The sequence below is a fragment of the Heteronotia binoei genome, chromosome 8 (genome assembly GCF_032191835.1).
Source record: "Heteronotia binoei isolate CCM8104 ecotype False Entrance Well chromosome 8, APGP_CSIRO_Hbin_v1, whole genome shotgun sequence".
NCBI classification, from domain to species: Eukaryota; Metazoa; Chordata; class Lepidosauria; order Squamata; family Gekkonidae; genus Heteronotia; species Heteronotia binoei.
The window spans coordinates 112,585,297-112,603,617 of NC_083230.1; the positions used below are offsets into that span (position 1 = coordinate 112,585,297).

The window sequence follows — 18,321 nt, forward strand, 5'->3', positions numbered from 1 at the left end:
GTGCCTAATAATTAGAAGTATTTAAGAGAAGTCATGTTGGATCGGGCCAATAGCCCATCCAGTCCAATATTCTGTGTCACACAGGGGCAAAAAAAACCAGGCCCCATGATGGAATCGTCATTCTGCCCAGGAAATATCTAGGCCCTATGTCTTCAACCTCTGTAGCCTGTACCAAGGGATTTCATCCCTCATGTTGATTAGCTGTTAACACACATTACATAACTGATGGTGGCATACAATAATATCTGTTTTTTGTGCTCATCTCTTCTCTCAAGGTTCAGAATAATTGGGGAGGAACTGTGGCTCAGTGGTAGAGCATCTTCTCACCATGCAGAAGGTCCCAGGTTCAATCTCCGAGGTCTCCAGTTAAAAGGATCAGGCATTGGGTGATATGAAAGACCTCTGCCTGAGACTGTGGAGGGCTACTGCCAGTCTGAGTAGACTATACTGACCTAGATGGATTAATTATCTGAATCAGTGGAAGGCAGCTTTATGTCTTCACATTTTGAGGGAACATAGTTTTCAGTGGTTTGAAGAGCCTGGTTTCTTTTACAACCACATACGTGGGCATCATGGTACCCAGAGTCTTCGTTTTTCTCTTTCTCAGTCTTGCCCTCCACCATGCAACCTGCAAGTTTACTCGTTGATGAAAACACTGGGAGCATTCTAGCAAGAAGCTCACCAAAGAGTGGCAAGATTATGCATGGGATGGAGAAAGCAGAGAAAGAAGTCCTTTCCTCCCTTTCTCACAATACAAGAACTCGTGGGCATTCGATGAAATTGCTGAGCAGTCAGGTTAGAACGGGTAAAAGGAAGTACTTCTTCACCCAAAGGGTGATTAACATGTGGAATTCACTGCCACAGGAGGTGGTGGCTGCTACAAGCATAGTTAGCTTCAAGAGGGGATTGGATAAAAATATGGAGCAGAGGTCCATCAGTGGCTGTTAGCCACAGTGTGTGTGTGTGTGTGTGTGTGTATATTTTGGCCATTGTGTGATTCAGAGTGTTGGACTGGATGGGCCATTGGCCTGATCCAACATGGCTCCTCTTACGTTCTTATGGCCCTTCTGGTGGACCTCCTGATGGCACCTGGGTTTCTTTGGCCACTGTGTGACACAGAGTGTTGGACTGGATGGGCCATTGGCCTGATCCAACATGGCTACTCTTATGTTCTTATGGCCCTGCTGGTGGACCTCCTGATGGCACCTGGGTTTCTTTGGCCACTGTGTGACAGAGTGCTGGACTGGATGGGCCATTGGCCTGATCCAACATGGCTACTCTTATGTTCTTATGGCCCTGCTGGTGGACCTCCTGATGGCACCTGGGTTTCTTTGGCCACTGTGTGACACAGAGTGTTGGACTGGATGGGCCATTGGCCTGATCCAACATGGCTTCTCTTATGTTCTTATGGCAATATCTGAATTCTGTCGCACAAGCTAGCTTTCCATTACAAGTTTGGAATGTTGAACACGGAAAGGGAGGCAGAGAAGACAGAGAGGATGGATCCTCTGGGTACTAATGGCACTGGGAGGTCCTCATCTTTATTGCTGTTCTTAGTGGCATGGGACTCTTGAGAGCACTGCATTTGGAACTCCAGCCTGGGGAAACTGGATTGTAGCCAGATATATTCTTCCACATGTGGAAGACATCTTCCATGCAGAAGGACTTTTTAAAAAATAGCTTATGCTGGAATAAGACCTAAGTGCAGTGAAATTAAATCCACAGGGGGTTTCTGCTTGTGCTGGACCTTGTGCAGTGGTTGGAACCCTTTCTTGCACAAATAGAAGTACGAGAACTGATACAATCCACCCGCTATAACGCAGTCTGCTGTTCAGACTTGTGCACATGCTAAGGCTGCCAGGCTATCTGAAGGCCTCCCACTGGCAGCCCTCCTTTGCCTCCGTTGTTCTTTATGGCAGTAGGAGAATTATTTAAAAAGAATTTGGCATCCTGTGTGCTCCAATAGCACTTCCAGTTCCCCCCAGGAATGACATCAGGTTGCTCCAGGTTTTACTGTAGGGTTGCCAGCGATTCCTAGACCTAGCTGACATCACTTCCAGGTTTTTCCCGGAAGTGATGTCATGACACATAGGCAGGGCTTTTTTGCAGCAAGAACTCCTTTGCCTGTTAGGCCACACAACCCTGATGCAGCCAATCCTCCAAGAGCTTACAGGGCTCTTCTTACAGGGTCTATTGTAAGCTCCAGGAGGATTGGCTACATCAGGGGTGTGTGGCCTAATAGGCAAAGGAGTTCCTGCTATAAAAAAGCCCTGCACATAGGTACCACACAGAACCTTATCCCCATCCCCCTAATTCCCACCATTTCCCACAAGAGGCTGGCAACCCCTCAATCGCTGCCCTTTATTGGTGGAACTAATTGTCGGAGGAAGTTAAGAGCCTTGCGGAACCTCGCCCCGTTCCACAAGGCCTGTAAGACGACATTTTTCCAGCTCACCTTCAATTGAAATGCCGATATAGCATTAGGAAGAATATCCAATAAGTATTTCAGCACCACTGAACTAAAAGGATATCATGATATTAGCACCATATTGTTTTAATTAATGGCTGACCTGTTGATATTGTTTAAATGTAATTGTTGGCTGAATTGTTATTGTGATTTTTGGGTTGTGAGCTGCCCTGAGCCTGCCTCGGCGGGGAGGGCGGGATATAAATCCAATAAATTTAAACTTAAACCCTAGTATTTGACTGCATTTGTTGATAGCTCTAGCAGCAGATTTCCTTCATCTTTCAGTTTTTTTGATGATGATATTGGATTTCTATCCCGCCCTCCACTCCGAAGAGTCTCAGAGCGGCTCACAATTTCCTTTACCTTCCCCACCCCCCCATAACAGACACCCTGTGAGGTAGATGAAGATGTTGGATTTATATCCCGCCCTCCACTCCGAAGAGTCTCAGAGCGGCTCACAATCTCCTTTACCTTCCCTACCCCCCATAACAGACACCCTGTGAGGTAGATGAAGATATTGGAGTTATATCCCGCCCTCCACTCCGAAGAGTCTCAGAGCGGCTCACAATCTCCTTTACCTTCCTCCCCCCACAACAGACACCCTGTGAGGTAGATGAAGATATTGGATTTATATCCCGCCCTCCACTCCGAAGGGTCTCAGAGCAATTCACAATCTCCTTTACCTTCCCCACCCCCACATCAGACACCCTGTGAGGTAAATGAAGATATTGGATTTATATCCTGCCCTCCACTCCGAAGAGTCTCAGAGGGTCTCACAATCTCCTTTACCTCCCCCCCCCCTGCAACAGACACCCTGTGAGGTAGATGAAGATGTTGGATTTATATCCCGCCCTCCACTCCGAAGAGTCTCAGAGCGACTCACAATCTCCTTGACCTTCCTCCCCCACAACAGACACCCTGTGAGGTGGGTGGGGCTGGAGAGGGCTCTCACAGCAGCTGCCCTTTCAAGGACAACTCCTGCGAGAGCTCTGGCTGACCCAAGGCCATGCCAGCAGGTGCAAGTGGAGGGGTGGGGAATCAAACCCGGTTCTCCCAGATAAGAGTCTGCACACTTAACCACTACACCAAACTGGCTTTTGGATACAGCACACTGATTTTTCTACCTTGGTCAGCGCATACATTATTCCCCCTACATTGGACTCTTTTCCTAGTCATTTGCTGACACATTCTTCTAGAGACCAGCAGCAGTTTGGCTGAAAAGGGTGGCTGGCTGGACAGGAGCAATCTTTTTTTCTTGCCACTCCGATGCAGAAAATATTGCCAAGCAGCTGATTAAATGAATGGCTGCAATTCAATTAAGATGTTGTGCTGGGGGTCATATAATATAAATGGATATCACACCTTTTTGCCTGAGTTATGGCCTGGATAATTCACTGCCGCTTTGTTGTTATTTATGAGGGTGGCTTCTCAAAGCAATCCGCATTGCTCCCGCTATAAACCATGTCAGAAACGTACTGTGAGGTCACAGGCGGAAGGGTTTCTTTTATTTCTACCCCCTTCTTCCCTTATCGCTTACGGTGGCAAAATAGAAATGTTTGGGAGAGATGGAGAGGCTGGATAGATCCACTGTTTTTGGACTAACATGGATTCTTTGAAAATGGACTAGTTATCATGAAGCTAATATGGAAAAAAATATATAGAACTTCCAGCACAGAAGAGAAGAACCCCACTGAAAATGGAAATGGAAAATACGTTCTTCCATCCCTCCCTCCCTCCTTCCCTCCAGTTTGGTGTAATGGTTAAGTGCATGGGCTCTTATCTGGGAGAATCGGGTTTGATTTCCCACTCCTCCACTTGCAACTGCTAGCGTGGCCTTGGGTCAGCCACAAGATCTCCCAGAGTTATTCCTCTCGAGAGCAGTTTCCGTCAGAGCTCTCAGCCCCACTTACCTCACACGATGTCTGTTGTGGGGAGGGGAAGAGAAAGGAGATTGTAAGCCTCTCCAAGAGTTCTTTGGGTAGTGAAGGGCAGGGTATAAATACAATCTCCTCCTCCTCTTCTGTCTTTTTCTTCTCCCTCCCTCCCTCTCTTTCTCTCTCCTACTGTCTGGAGTTAAATACTGTGTTCCCTAATAGGAATGTATTATTCCATTATTTTATGTATTTATATGCCACATTTCTCCCCATTGAGGATCCAAAGTGCCATTTCCCCTCTCCTCCATTTTATCCTCACAACACCCCTGTGAGACAGGTTCATTTGAGCATGTGTGACTGGCCCAAGGTCATCCAACAAGCTTTCTAAGTGTGCGGACTCTTATCTGGGAGAACCAGGTTTGATTCCCCACTCCTGCACTTGCAGCTGCTGGAATGGTCTTGGGTCAACCAAAGCTCTCGTAAGAGTTGTCCTTGAAAGGGCAGCTGCTGTGAGAGCTTTCTCAGCCCCACTCACTTCACAGGGTGTCTATTGTGGGGGAAGGAGATAAAGGAGAGTGTAAGCCGCTCTGAGACTCTGATTCAGAGAGAAGAGTGGGGTATAAATCTGTGGACTTCTTCTTCTTTGGCACGAGTGGGGATTTGGACTCAGGTTTCTCAAATGCTCGCCCAGCTCTCTCAACAATTATACTATATATTCTTCAGGACAATAAACTTCTGTGGGATAATGTTAGATGTTGTTTACCTTGACTTCCAGAAAGCTTTTGATAAAGTTCCTCATCAAAGTTCCTCATCAAAGGCTCCTTAGAAAGCTTGAGAATCATGGAGTAAAAGGACAGGTCCTCTTGTGGATCAAAAACTGGCTGAGTAATAGGAAGCAGAGAGTGAGTATAAATGGGCAGTCTTCGCAGTGGAGGACGGTAAGCAGTGGGGTGCCGCAGGGCTCGGTACTGGGTCCCATGCTTTTTAACTTGTTCATAAATGATTTAGAGTTCGGAGTGAGCAGTGAAGTGGCCAAGTTTGCGGATGACACTAAATTGTTCAGGGTGGTGAGAACCAGAGAGGATTGTGAGGAACTCCAAAGGGATCTGTTGAGGCTGGGTGAGTGGGCGTCAACGTGGCAGATGCGGTTCAATGTGGCCAAGTGCAAAGTAATGCACATTGGGGCTAAGAATCCCAGCTACAAATACAAGTTGATGGGGTGTGAACTGGCAGAGACTGATCAAGAGAGAGATCTTGGGGTCATGGTAGATAACTCACTGAAAGTGTCAAGACAGTGTGCGTTTGCAATAAAAAAGGCCAATGCCATGCTGGGAATTATTAGGAAGGGAATTGAAAACAAATCAGCCAGTATCATAATGCCCCTGTATAAATCGATGGTGCGGTCTCATTTGGAGTACTGTGTGCAGTTCTGGTCGCCGCACCTCAAAAAGGATATTATAGCTTTAGAGAAGGTGCAGAGAAGGGCAACTAGAATGATTAAAGGGCTGGAGCACTTTCCCTATGAAGAAAGGTTGAAACGCTTGGGACTCTTTAGCTTGGAGAAACGTCGACTGCGGGGTGACATGATAGAGGTTTACAAGATAATGCATGGAATGGAGAAAGTAGAGAAAGAAGTACTTTTCTCCCTTTCTCACAATACAGGAACTCGTGGGCATTCGATGAAATTGCTGAGCAGACAGGTTAAGACGGATAAAAGGAAGTACTTCTTCACCCAAAGGGTGATTAACATGTGGAATTCACTGCCACAGGAGGTGGTGGCGGCCACAAGTATAGCCACCTTCAAGAGGGGTTTAGATAAAAATATGGAGCACAGGTCCATCAGTGGCTATTAGCCACAGTGTATGGAGCACAGGTCCATCAGTGGCTATTAGCCACAGTGTATGTGTGTATATAACATTTTTTGCCACTGTGTGACACAGAGTGTTGGACTTGATGGGCCGTTGGCCTGATCCAACATGGCTTCTCTTATGTTCTTATGTTCTTAATAACTCATTTAATGTTCTGCCATTAAACCTTGTGACACTTAGCAGCCAAAAGATCATGGATAGGCACCAAAGGATCATGCCTGTATTAATCCAGTGAGAAGAAAAAAGTGCCTGTATGTATATATGCATGTCTGTCTGTCAGTCTCCCTATTTATATACATAGATTTATTAAAAAATTAATGCATCTCATAATTCTTTCCACTGCCAGTATTCTACTTCCTATAACAATGTAATATTGGAGTCACGTGCTATTGTCTCTGCTCGTCAGAGTTTCTAATTGGGAGAATTGCGGGTGTCCCATTTTAACGAGTATAGGAGGCTGCCGAAGAATGAATATAAAGAGGCCTCGTTAATTTAATATAGCTAAGAAGCCAGCAGAGATTACAGGATTTTGCGCTACTCCCACAGAGAACTATCTAAATGGGATTCTACTGAGCTGAGGGAAACTTCTCCTCCTCAGTGCATGTGTGTGCATTCTTCCGAGCTGAATAATCTCGCTTCGTTTTTAGATCTTTGATACAGGTACATTAATGTGTTATGTCATGCTTGGGCAAACAAACGGTTGAATACTTGTGATAATTTAAAATAACTCAGTTGCAAGGGCATAAATGTTAGTGTTTCCATCTATTTACTTAACTTCTTGAATCAGATTCCCAAACCAACCCATAATCTCAGGACAGGTCGCAAAATATGTGGAATTACCTGTTCTAGTTTCAGTTCTGCGATGAGTGACTTAAACCTACAATTCTTTATTTTTGAAGCACAAACATTTCTTTTGTCTCTTCGCACTGACCTCCCCCCACAAAAGGCATGCATTTTCCAACATAGTTCATGCAACAGTGAATCATTATATGTATGAATGACATTCATTGTACATACATAAAAATGGTACAACACACGTGTATGATACAAAAAAAAAATCTACAAAACAGACGGTCAAAAGTAGAAAACCAAAACTGTGTAAGGGTGTGTGTATTTGTGATTTATAGGGAATGGGAAATATTTAGTCATCTATAACAGTCTCCGTAGAAGCCAAAATTAGGGGAAAGTTGTTGGCAAATAATGATGGATGGGTGTGCCGTAAATGGCATGGATGTGTGTGGGAATGACAAGTTTGACATGACTGCATTGACATCATGGACACCATCCAATCGATGTCTGCAATACCATCACTTGAGCTGTCCCATAGGAAAACATGCACAATAGTGGCCCTTGCTGAAGGTACAGTTTGGCAGCCATTTGGTGGCAATCAGTTTTGTATCCTATCACATTTTTATTGAAACAAGTGCTAGGGTAACAACAGTAGTTTTGTGATGACCGCGCAGTAGGATTGCCAGCCATTAGTTAACAACCATTGGGAGAGGGAGGTAGGCAGGAATTGGGGGAATAATGTAATAGCAACAGCACGATATCACTTCCAGTGAGTATGCAGAAGAGATGGCACCACACTGAACAAGACACTCTAAAAGTAAAGGTAGTCCCTTGTGCAAGCACCAGGGCATTAATGACCAATGGGGTGATGTCACATCAGGACATTTTCTTGGCAGACTTTTATGGGGTGGTATGCCATTGCCTTCCCCAGTCATCTACATTTTACCCCCAGCAAGCTGGGTACTCATTTTACCAACCTCGGAAGGATGGAAGGCTGAGTCAACCTTGAGTTGGCCACCTCTACGACTCACCAAAATTTGATGGTACATTTACACACACACATAGACATGCATGCATGCATACATACATACATGTGTACATGCAGGGGTGGAATTCTAGCAGGAGCTCCTTTGCATATTAGGCCGCACACCCTTGATGTAGCCAATCCTCTAAGAGCTTACAAAAAAAAGAGCCTTGTAAGCTCTTGGAGGATTGGCTACATCAAGGGTGTGTGGCCAAATATGCAAAGGAACTCCTGCTAGAATTCCACCCCGGCATGCATACATACATACATATGTGTGTGTGTGTGTACATACACAAATGTATTTTTCCCAGGGAGCACAGAGGCATTATGTCACTACTGGTAAAACCTGGAAGTGATGTCATCAGCTTGACAGCCAATTTTTTATTTTATTTTCCTCTTGCCACCACTCAGAGATGCAGCAGAAAAAGCGAGCACCCCACAGTCTTCCAGTTGCTCTTGGTGAAAAGTACTATGCAGTTCCATAGCAATGAAGCTGATAGTGGGATATAATCATTTTTTTTTAAAAAAAAATACAGATAGCCATGTGAACCCCTGTTTCAGGCAGGAACTGCAATGTCAGAAGATGGGGGGAGTTTAAGTTCCCTCCCACACTGTTTCATCAGTCAAAATCAGATCTTCTACCATACTGTTAGAAGCCCTGGAAGAGAAAAAATGGTGGATAAACCCAGGGGTGGAATTCTAGCAGGAGCTCCTTAGCCAATCCTCCAAGAATTTACAAGGCTATTTTTTGAATGCTCTTGTAAGATTGGCTACATCAGGGGGTGTGGCCTAATATGCAAAGGAGCTCCTACTAGGATTCCACCCCTTGATAAACCCTATATATTTTTTTTCCCCTTCCAGGTCTAACAACAGTTTTAAGTAGTTCAGTTTTAAGTAGGGAATCCACACCGGTGTTAGGAGGCTAGGGACACCACTATCTCACCTTCTTGCATCACAGGTCTAATCTGCAAAGCTTATACTGCCATTTTAGAAATGCTTAGGACTTTTTTGGGGGGGGAAAAACCCAAGGAACATACAGCAACACAATTCCAGCTGGTTTGGCATTCGGGGTGTGGCCTAATATGCAAATAAGTTCTTGCTGGGCTTTTTCTACAAAAAAAAAAAAGCCCTGGGAATGCTCGAAACATCTATTCATGGATCAGTTGTGTAGATTCTGAAGTCCCTTACCTGTTGCTAAAGATGAAAACTTGGAGCTCCGTGAGAAACGGAGATCAAAATATCACGATAAATAATTTCAAAAGCTTATGGCGCTGCCATTCCAATGCCACAAAATGTCTCAAACCGGGGTAGTTTCTGAACTTTGCCTGAAGTGAAATTTGTAAAAAATTTAAAGCTCCTTCCAGAAAATTAAAAAAAAAAACCCCTCTGAGAATCTCTAAAGATAAAGAAAAGAATGCCAATCATGTGATTGGTTTTGACCCACTTTTTACACAAAGTAAAGTTTGGGTCAAACGTGTATCTGTGTTTGTGGCAGGGTTCCTTTTCACCTCAAACATATGAGGGATTTTAAATGGAACTTGAGGGAAATCCAGTAAAACGGAACCTGACAAAAGTCATGAGGGAGAGAAACCGGCTGTATGTGTGTGATTGATAAAAAACATCGCCTGTAAATCTGCTTTCCCTTCTCTCCTTTACCCTCTGGAGCCAGATCTTGAGCGTATCTAGACAACAAGGCTAATGATTTCTGTTCATTTCCTTTGAGATCACTTGTGACAAGTGTTCTGGGCTTGCCCTCCCTGTATGAGGTTTTTTTTTTGCCACCTCCTTAACTTCTCATGTTCTCTCTCTCTCTTGAAGGGAAATAGCCACTGTCCTTTCACTCCTTATCTACACCGGAAATAACAGAGGCAAAAAAAAAAAGTATTAGAATAACCCATGAATGGCGACGAGCGCAAACGAACAGAGCAAGTTGCCAAAGCAGATGGAACACTGTACTTTAACTGAGAAGCTCGTGAGCGAATCTTGCAAGATTTTTCCCCCTGCCTAAGCAAATTCAACGCTGACATTTGCTTTAATAATTTCTACTTAATTTGACATTATGCTTTCATGCAAATATCATTTACATTTAAAAAAAAAAAAGAATTCTGATTTACTGCGAAATTACCTTGCTCTTCGCTAATCTGATTTATGGAGAATCGGGTTTTCCCCCTCCCTAAAAAAAATATTTTAATTGTTCATCTCTTCCGGCATCTGGCACAATAAAGATCGCGATTTTCTTTTCACATATGTTCTGCATGAGGAATTCAGGATGTGGAGTTGTTTAGCATCAGGCGCGTGTGGTTTGGTTCTCACTTCCAGTGGCAAAACATTCTGTCATGTTTGCAAGAAGACTGGGGAGAAGATTCCACTCCTGTGCGCACTTCTTGAAGACGGTTTTAGCTTTCTGCTCTTGACTTTAGAAAGAACTTTATGTTTTCAAAATTGATTTTATTAATTAATCTGCAAAAAGAAAGAAAAAAACATCTCCCGCATTGTTTCAAGAATGGAATTGCCAACTCTGGGTTCGGAAATTTCTGGAGATTTCGGAGTGAAGCCTGGTGAGGGTGGGGTTTGGGGAGGGAAGGGAAGGGACCTCAGTGGGATATAATGCCATAGAAGCCCCCCTCCCAAACAGCCATTTTCTCCAGAGGACCTAATCTCAGTAATTTGGAGAGCAAGTTGGAAGAGAGAGCCAGTTTGGTGTATTGGTTAAGTGTGTGAACTCTTATCTGGGAGAACCGGGTTTGATTCTCCACTCCTCCACTTGCACCTGCTGGAATGGCCTTGGGTCAGCCATAGCTCTGGCAGAGCTTGTCCTTGATAGGATAGCTGCTGTGAGAGCCCTCTCCAGCCCCACCCACCTCACAGGGTGTCTGTTGTGGGGGGAGAAGATAAAGGAGATTGTAAGCTGCTCTGAGTCTCTGATTCAGAGAGAAGGGCAGGGTATCAATCTGCAGTCTTCTTCTTCAATTCTAATTTTAGGAGCAGGGGCCATGTCATAGAAAAAAGGCTGCTGGAGCTCATTAGCACAACTGATTTACATAACTCATATGCATATGCCGCAAACCCCTGACATCACCAGAAGGTGGACTCAATTATATTGAGAGAGCCAGTTTGGTGTAGTGGTTAAGTGCGCGGACTCTTATCTGGGAGAACCGGGTTTGATTCTCCACTCCTCCACTTGCAGCTGCTAGCATGGCCTTGGGTCAGCCATAGCTCTGGCAGAGGTTGTCCTTGAAAGGGCAGCTGCTGTGAGAGCCCTCTCCAGCCCCACCCACCTCACAGGGTGTCTATTGTGGGGGAGGGAGATAAAGGAGATTGTGAGCCGCTCTGAGACTCTTCGGAGTGGAGGGCGGGATATAAATCCAATATCTTCTTCTTCTTCTTCTATATCAGCTTAGCATGTACCTTAAAATGCTTCTTGAATTATAATTGTCATAATCAAACCTTACTTCCATCGTACTTTTAAAATTACTTTCTCCTATGTGGCCACAGTGGCATCTGGCATGATGAAGATTTGCGTCTGTCTGTCTTATACATTTTGGTTATTTTTGATTTTTTTTTGTAGGTGGGGGGGGGAAATGTTAGAAAGTTTGTCAGATTTTAGAGTTCAGCCAGATTCTCACAGGGGGGTTGAACAATGCAGCACAGAAGCAAGTATGGGGGAGGTGGGGAGCGTGTTAAGAAAGAAAGAGCACAATACAATTTAGAGGTGTTCGAGCTCTGCTCCTGTGAGCTGCCCAAAATGAGGCCTGTTTAGGAGATTCCCCATCCGAAGGTTCATCTAGAACCAACATACTGTTAGCTGTAATAGCACACAAATAAAGAACAATTTTAATTAATGTTAATGATGACAGAATCTTGTTATAGTTTTACCCAATATTATTGCCTCTTAACATGAAGCATTGAAGCCACAGGCTGAGTACATAAAGTCCAATAAACACAGAAATAAATTCACAAAGTCCATTTATACGTTCACACTCTATTAGTTCTCGAATGGAAACCATCAAATCCAAGAGAAGTCCAGTATGAAGTCCTAGTCCACACGAGGATTCTAGATAATCCCTTGTTCCGATGACTTCTTCTTCAGTGAACCCCAGATAATGAAGGCATGTTCCAAACTATGCCATCATAGTGGGTTTTATGTCTACCCTGTATATTTTGTGAGTCCAATTAATTAATTGTGTGATTAAGTCCAAGTTTTCAAATAATTATTTTAGACAAGGCACTCTACTTGATTCCAAAGCACTTAAGGCAAATATTTCTAATAACAATAGTAATTAAAAAAAATCCTCCCCTTTCCTCACATGCACCTTGACCCCTTCTGTGCAGACGTTGACTCAGTCTGCTGTGCTATGAATATAAGTTCCTCCACCACATGGACGAGGCTGAGAACATCACGTGTCTCTTCTGAGTTGGCCTCTTTCAGGGAGGGAGTCTGCTGACCAGGTGGAGGAAGACCTCTGCCGATCGCCCTGCCCATGTGCTTGTGGCATTCAGTGACTGTGCTTGCGGCAGCCATGTGGGCTAGCTTCAGGGAGCCGAAGCTTGTAGTCCACTTTTTGTCCTTGGGAGCCCGAGGAAATCCCCTGGATCTGCGATAAGAATAGATTCTGCAAATGAAACACGTGCAAACATTGTCTTATTTCACATGCATTGCTGCTGCTTCTGGAATTAATATTTCAAAATTATAATAAAGGGCATGGTCCAGAGGGGTGGCCAAACTTGCTTAACGTAAGAGTCACAGAGTAATCATCAGATGTCTGAGAGCCGCAAGACATGAATGTCACATGTTTGAGAGAAGGAAGGAAGGAAGGAAGGAAGGAAGGAAGGAAGGATGGAAGGAAGGAAGGAAGGAAAATAGATGGAGAAGGGAGAGACAGGTGGAAAGAAAGCAACTTTAATTTTTAATGCATTCTCCACACTGCCAGGTGGCTTGGCTTGGAGAAGCGATTTAAAGAGAGAAATGCCTTCTCCAGGCTGGCTGATGGGGTGGTGGAGGCTCCAAGAGCCACACAATATGTGTGAAAGAGCCATATGTGGCTCCCAAGCTGCAGTTTGGCCACCACTGGTCCAGACAAAAGTTGTACACCTCAGAAGTGTTAAGGTTGCCAGCCCCACCCCACCCCCCCCCAGCCACCAGTGGGGGATAGAGTTGCCAGTTCCAAATTGGGAAAATTCTGTAGATTTAATGGTGGAATTTAGAGAGCACAGGGACCTCAGTGGCTCCAATTCTGGGGGATCCCTGGGTCCCACCAGGAGGCGGGTAACCAATACTCCCGCTAAGCTGTGGAGTCTTGTGAGCAACAATTCTGCTTTGTGACCTACTGGCATTAAAGTTGTGAATGAGCAATTTGGCTGCTGCATAAGTTAGTTTGCTCTGGGGCCATCCTTCCTGCGCTAAGACAAAAATGTGTGAGCCGGAGGCTAGAAAACGGTGAGCTAAGCTCACACTAACTCAGCTTAGAGGGAACCCTGCTGGTCGCCCTAACAGTCCTCCAGATCCTGCACATGGGTAACTTTGACCGCCATGAAAAGTTGTCCCACAAAACAGACAGAATATCTTCATTATCGAAACTTTGCATTATCTTAAACGGATGTTTGAATATTTCAGTCTCTCTCCTTCTCCTCCTTTCTCTGTTCTCTCTCTCTCTCTCTCTCCACCCCACTTTGCTCTGTTAATGCTTGCCGGCACAAACTAATGGCTCGATTCTGATTCCCACTCCCCTCCCCGCCTGCACGTTGCTGACATCATAAATTATCCAGATCTAAATGGACAACATTCATTAGCCGGGCACTTTACCGAAAGAGCTGGCTCAGGAGCTGTGTGCCTCAGCTCTACTGTCGTCCACCCCTCCCAACTTTTTTTTTTTTTTTATTAAAAGTTAAAATGCTCCCGGCTGTCACGGAATGAAGGGAGGGGAGACGGGAAGGGGGAGGTGAAGGCAGGTTAGAGGACAGTGCCGCAGAACTAATAAATAAAAATAATAGCGATTACCGTTGGCTGAGTGACCCGGGGAGAACAGCAGTGCCAAGCCATTTGTTGTTTCCTTTTCACTTGTCAACAGCCAGTGGCTTAAAAGCCTCAGCCTTTGTTCGGGGGCCTAATAACACCTGTTGGGATGATGGGGAGACAGCTGTCAGAAAGGAGGAGGAAGGGGTGGGGGAATGGCTGGGGCCTGAGGAAGCTGAGGAAGAGCGGGCCACTGATTAGTCGGAATAATGCATGGCTTCGTAGAGCCATCGTTGGAGATTTCACATCTTAACATAAGGGCGGTGAAACTTCTCTTTTCTCTCTCCCCCTCTCACACGAGAAATGCTAGAGAAGGCTACTGACCTGAGCGTGCTGCTGTGAGGAGATTTTCTAGGAATGTCGGAGACACTGTGGTGCTGTGAGAGCCAGCTTGAAAAAGAGAGAAGACTGGTGATCGCCACTATGGTGCTTGCGGGTGGATTTCCTGGTGTCCGTTTGCTTCTTCCCCAAGGAAAGAGTTGGTCCTGACTTTCCTCCACCTCACCCAGCACAGGAGGACCCAGAAACAACTGGCTCCATAGTAGGCAAATGCTTGGCATGGCAACCCTTTTCAGATAGGCCCACAGCCCTCCATGGCAGCCATTTTATGGTGGCACCCATTCCCAGTTTCCATGGTTTTAAAAGTGCCTCCAGGGTTCAACAAGTTTGGGGGCCTTTGGGCTAGAGTGGTAGTTGAGGATCAGGGCTTTCATACCCGCTCAGCCATTAAGCTCTAGTTACGGGAAGCTCTTTTACCACATAATTTCCAGTATTTCGTAGAGTGATATGATGTCATGTCCAGTGTCCCTTGAATATGACATCATGCCATATGTGTTGCCGGCAACCGTCCCCCCTACCATGTTCCCTCATGTCCCATTGTGTGCCAGTCATTGGTTCTCCTGAAATTATAAATGATTCCCAGATGACAAGAGATCAGTTCCCGATGAAAATGGCAGCTTCAGAGGGGGAACTCTATGACATCACATCCTGCTGAGCTCACCGCCTTCCCCAAACTTCACTCTTCCTGGGTTCTGCCTCCAAATTTCTAGGAATTTCTCACAGCCCAGTATAGGTAAACGCAGGACTGGCATGCTGGCTGCTTAAAAGCAAATAAATAAATAATGTGGGAGCTCTGTGCAAAAAACACAGGTGGGGCCACGTGGCCATTCAAAGTTTTGGTTCTGCCACCTAAAATGCCCTGTCTGTGTATTCAGATGCCTACCTCTGATGGTGGGAAAAGAAACATCAGCAAGTAGGTGATGAAAGTGATACACAGATGATTGAATACGAGATGGTAAAAGTGAAATGGTGTGTGGTTTAGTGATTAGAGGGTCAGGTGAGGCTCTCAGGAACTTGTGATCAGATTCCCCAAGACATAGAAATTTACTAGGTAACATTTAGGAGTAGGAGGGAGCCTTCTGGGAGTGGGGCAGAATTGGTCATCATATTGAGGACATTGCATGGTGATGCTCTAGTTTGGGACAAAACTCTATGGTAAAATTACTCTCAAACTCTCCAACCATGGAGCTTGGTCCAAAAACCAGAGCATCGCCACACCGTGCACCTGATACAATGACATCACTTCCGCATAATATCATCACACTTGAGATGTCATGCAGTGACATCAGGGTTTGGGGTGGGTTTCCCCCAGCAGGTACCGGATCAATTATACCCTCTTACCCTAATGTAGGAAGTAGGACATTTGAGCTCTGTTGGATGAGACCACTGGTCCATCAAGTCCAGCATCTTGTCTGACACAGTGGCCAACCAGTTCCCTCGGAAGTCCAACAACAGTGGATGGAGGGTGAGGCCTTCCCCTGATGTTGCCTCCTGGCACTGAGATTCAGAGGTTGACTGCCTCTGAATGTGGAAGTTTCCTTTAGTCATCATAGCTAGCAGCCATTGATAGGCCTCAGCACCGGCCCAAGGTTGCGTGGCGCCCCAGGCAGGCTGCCCCCCCCCCCCCCGCCCTTCCTGCTGCTCCGTCGCCCCCTCATCAGAGCACGCAGCAATTGGGCTTACCATCTTAGATGCGGCTGGTGGCACGGCATCTACTCCTTTGAAGAACCCACTGAAGGAGGCTTCTCTCCCCTCCTTCCAGGAACCAGAAGTGAGGGGGAGCGAAGTTTCCTCCCGCGGGCTTTTCAAAGGAGTAGATGCTGCGCCAGCCACATTGAAGGTGGTAATGCCCAGGCACGGTGCGCTCGGGGGGCGGGCAGGCTGTGATGCTCTGATCGCGCCGGGTGGGGGGGGGGAAGTGCAAGGGAAGGGAGGGGGTGGGCAGCGGCAGGGGGGAGGCAGGCAAAGTAGGCATTTGCCATGGGCACCGTGGGGGGAGCCCAATTTGGCACCCCCCACTTCCCAGTGCCCTAGGCAACCGCCTAGTTTGCCTAGTGGGAGAGCTGGCCCTGATAGGCCTATTCTTCAAGAATCTCACAGAGTTCTTGTTTGGATAAAATGGAGGGATGGAGAACAGTGTAAGTCGCTTTGGGTCCCCATTCAGAAGTAAGACAGGGTATAAAGCCAGCAAATCAATAATAGGCAAATTGATATCAGAGGAAGAGATCTTTGAGGTAACCTGACACCATACCATTCTGAATGTTAATTTTCCAAGTTGTTTGGTGAACAATTTTGATTTGCCACGATTTCCCCAGTTCGCTTGCTCCAACCTTAGCTTCAGTTAGTTGATTTTGTTGGGGGCACGTTCGTTTGGCGGGCAGTGTAATTCCCTCACCACATTCTGTTCTACAGTAGTACTAAATCCCGGGCCTGTTCCCATCCCAGAATTTGGGTTACTGTTGCTTTAACTCTGCAAGTTACACAGAAGTCTTCTGTTTCTTCACGAGCCGCACCAGGGTGAATATTTTGTCTAGCTGCAGGGGAAAAGCTTTGTCACGGACTTCGCTGACAATAGACTTAGAAGTAAAACGGTCTGCTTTTGGTGCCTGGAGGTTCTGTAGCGCATTGTTAGTTCACAATGGATTTCTATTGCTGCATTCCTTCTTTGCAAAGGTTTGTTAGCTTTTAATGACTGACAGTCTTTTACCGCAAATACCCTGGTATTCTAGCCTGTTTACTTACTACTCAAGGAGGTTTTTAAAAAAGAAAAGCAGCAAGGGAAAGGGGGAGGGGAGGGAAATATGTTTATGTGACCTATTCGAGTTGGTTGGATTTTTTTTTTTTTAAAATATTCTTTCTAAAACTATTTGGTAGGAAAATGCACACCTCGGGTGTATTTGTAATAGTCTGTGAAGCAGACGGAAATCGTGTTATTATGAACTCTCAATAACAACGGTGGATTTCCATAACGCAAAATGCAGGGAAATTTCCATTTTCGTGTGGTTGTGTATGATTTCTCAGCTTTGTGCGTTCGCAGGTAAGGGAGAAAGAGACAGCCCAATGAGGCGGAGCACAGTGACATCTTTTTTAGGTTGTTATTGATAATTACTGTAGTTAATTTTCAGGGTGGAAAGTATTGCACCTTTCATCTGAAAGCCAATCAAAACGTTTTGGTGCAGATATATAGGTTTTGTGCCAGGATATTTTGTTGATTAAAAACAGGGGTCGTTTTGTAGAAAAATAGGTGGTGGAGTTCATTAGCATAACTCATTAGCACATGCCACCCCGCCACCCCAGCCAAAAGCAACCCATGCAAGAAGGGAGAGCCCTGGGAGAGCGATGCTTGCTTGAGCTGGCTAGAGATCCAGCCAGACTAAGCAGGCCTCTCTTGCCTGGGGCTCTCCTGGGCTCCCCGCCCCCCCCCCAGTCAAAAGGCCAACAAACCACCTAAAATCACATAAGAAGTTGAGAAAGGGTGGCGTGGGCTTCTCCAGGGGTTAATGAGGGCTGCTGGGAGCATGGCAAAGCCCCTGGTGGCTGTCTGGCTGGCTGCCCACTCTCCTAATCTATGGATTGTTGTGCAGCTGCACCTACTATTCAATGGACAAGGTAGGTGGGGAGGAAGAGAGGGAACCCTCAGAAAGAGCTGTGCCGCTGTGAGGTCCTGCTGAACCTGAGGCCTGATTAAAAATAGCCATGCCTCATCCTTCTGACTGTCCCCTTTGGCAGCACAAACATGATTAAATTTTGGAGATCGTTGTTCCTTATCTCCTAAAGACCGACAGAGAATTAGCGTCTTTCCTTAGGAGAACGTTTGGAAGGTGTTCCGCGGTCTTGGTGCCATCACTGGTCACATATGTCATCAGTATGCAGATAACACCCAGCTGTATTTGCTGTTGAGGGACCGGTCAGCCACAGTCCTGTCATTATTGGCCGAAGGCCTGGAG

At 45.7% G+C, this 18,321-nt stretch overlaps 1 protein-coding gene across 4 annotated transcripts in view; it reads left to right on the forward strand.

The window, feature by feature from the left end:
• SOX5 (SRY-box transcription factor 5) overlaps positions 1 to 18,321 on the forward strand; it is an 871,788-nt gene that overhangs the window by 502,039 nt on the left and 351,428 nt on the right. The window contains exon 1 of one of the 4 annotated variants that reach the window (XM_060245899.1): positions 16,934 to 17,047. The exons of the other annotated variants lie outside the window; for them this stretch is intronic. The gene's annotated coding sequence lies outside the window, so the exon portion shown is untranslated. Of the gene's footprint in view, positions 1 to 16,933; positions 17,048 to 18,321 lie in introns of those variants that run through there. 4 annotated transcript variants of the gene reach the window in all.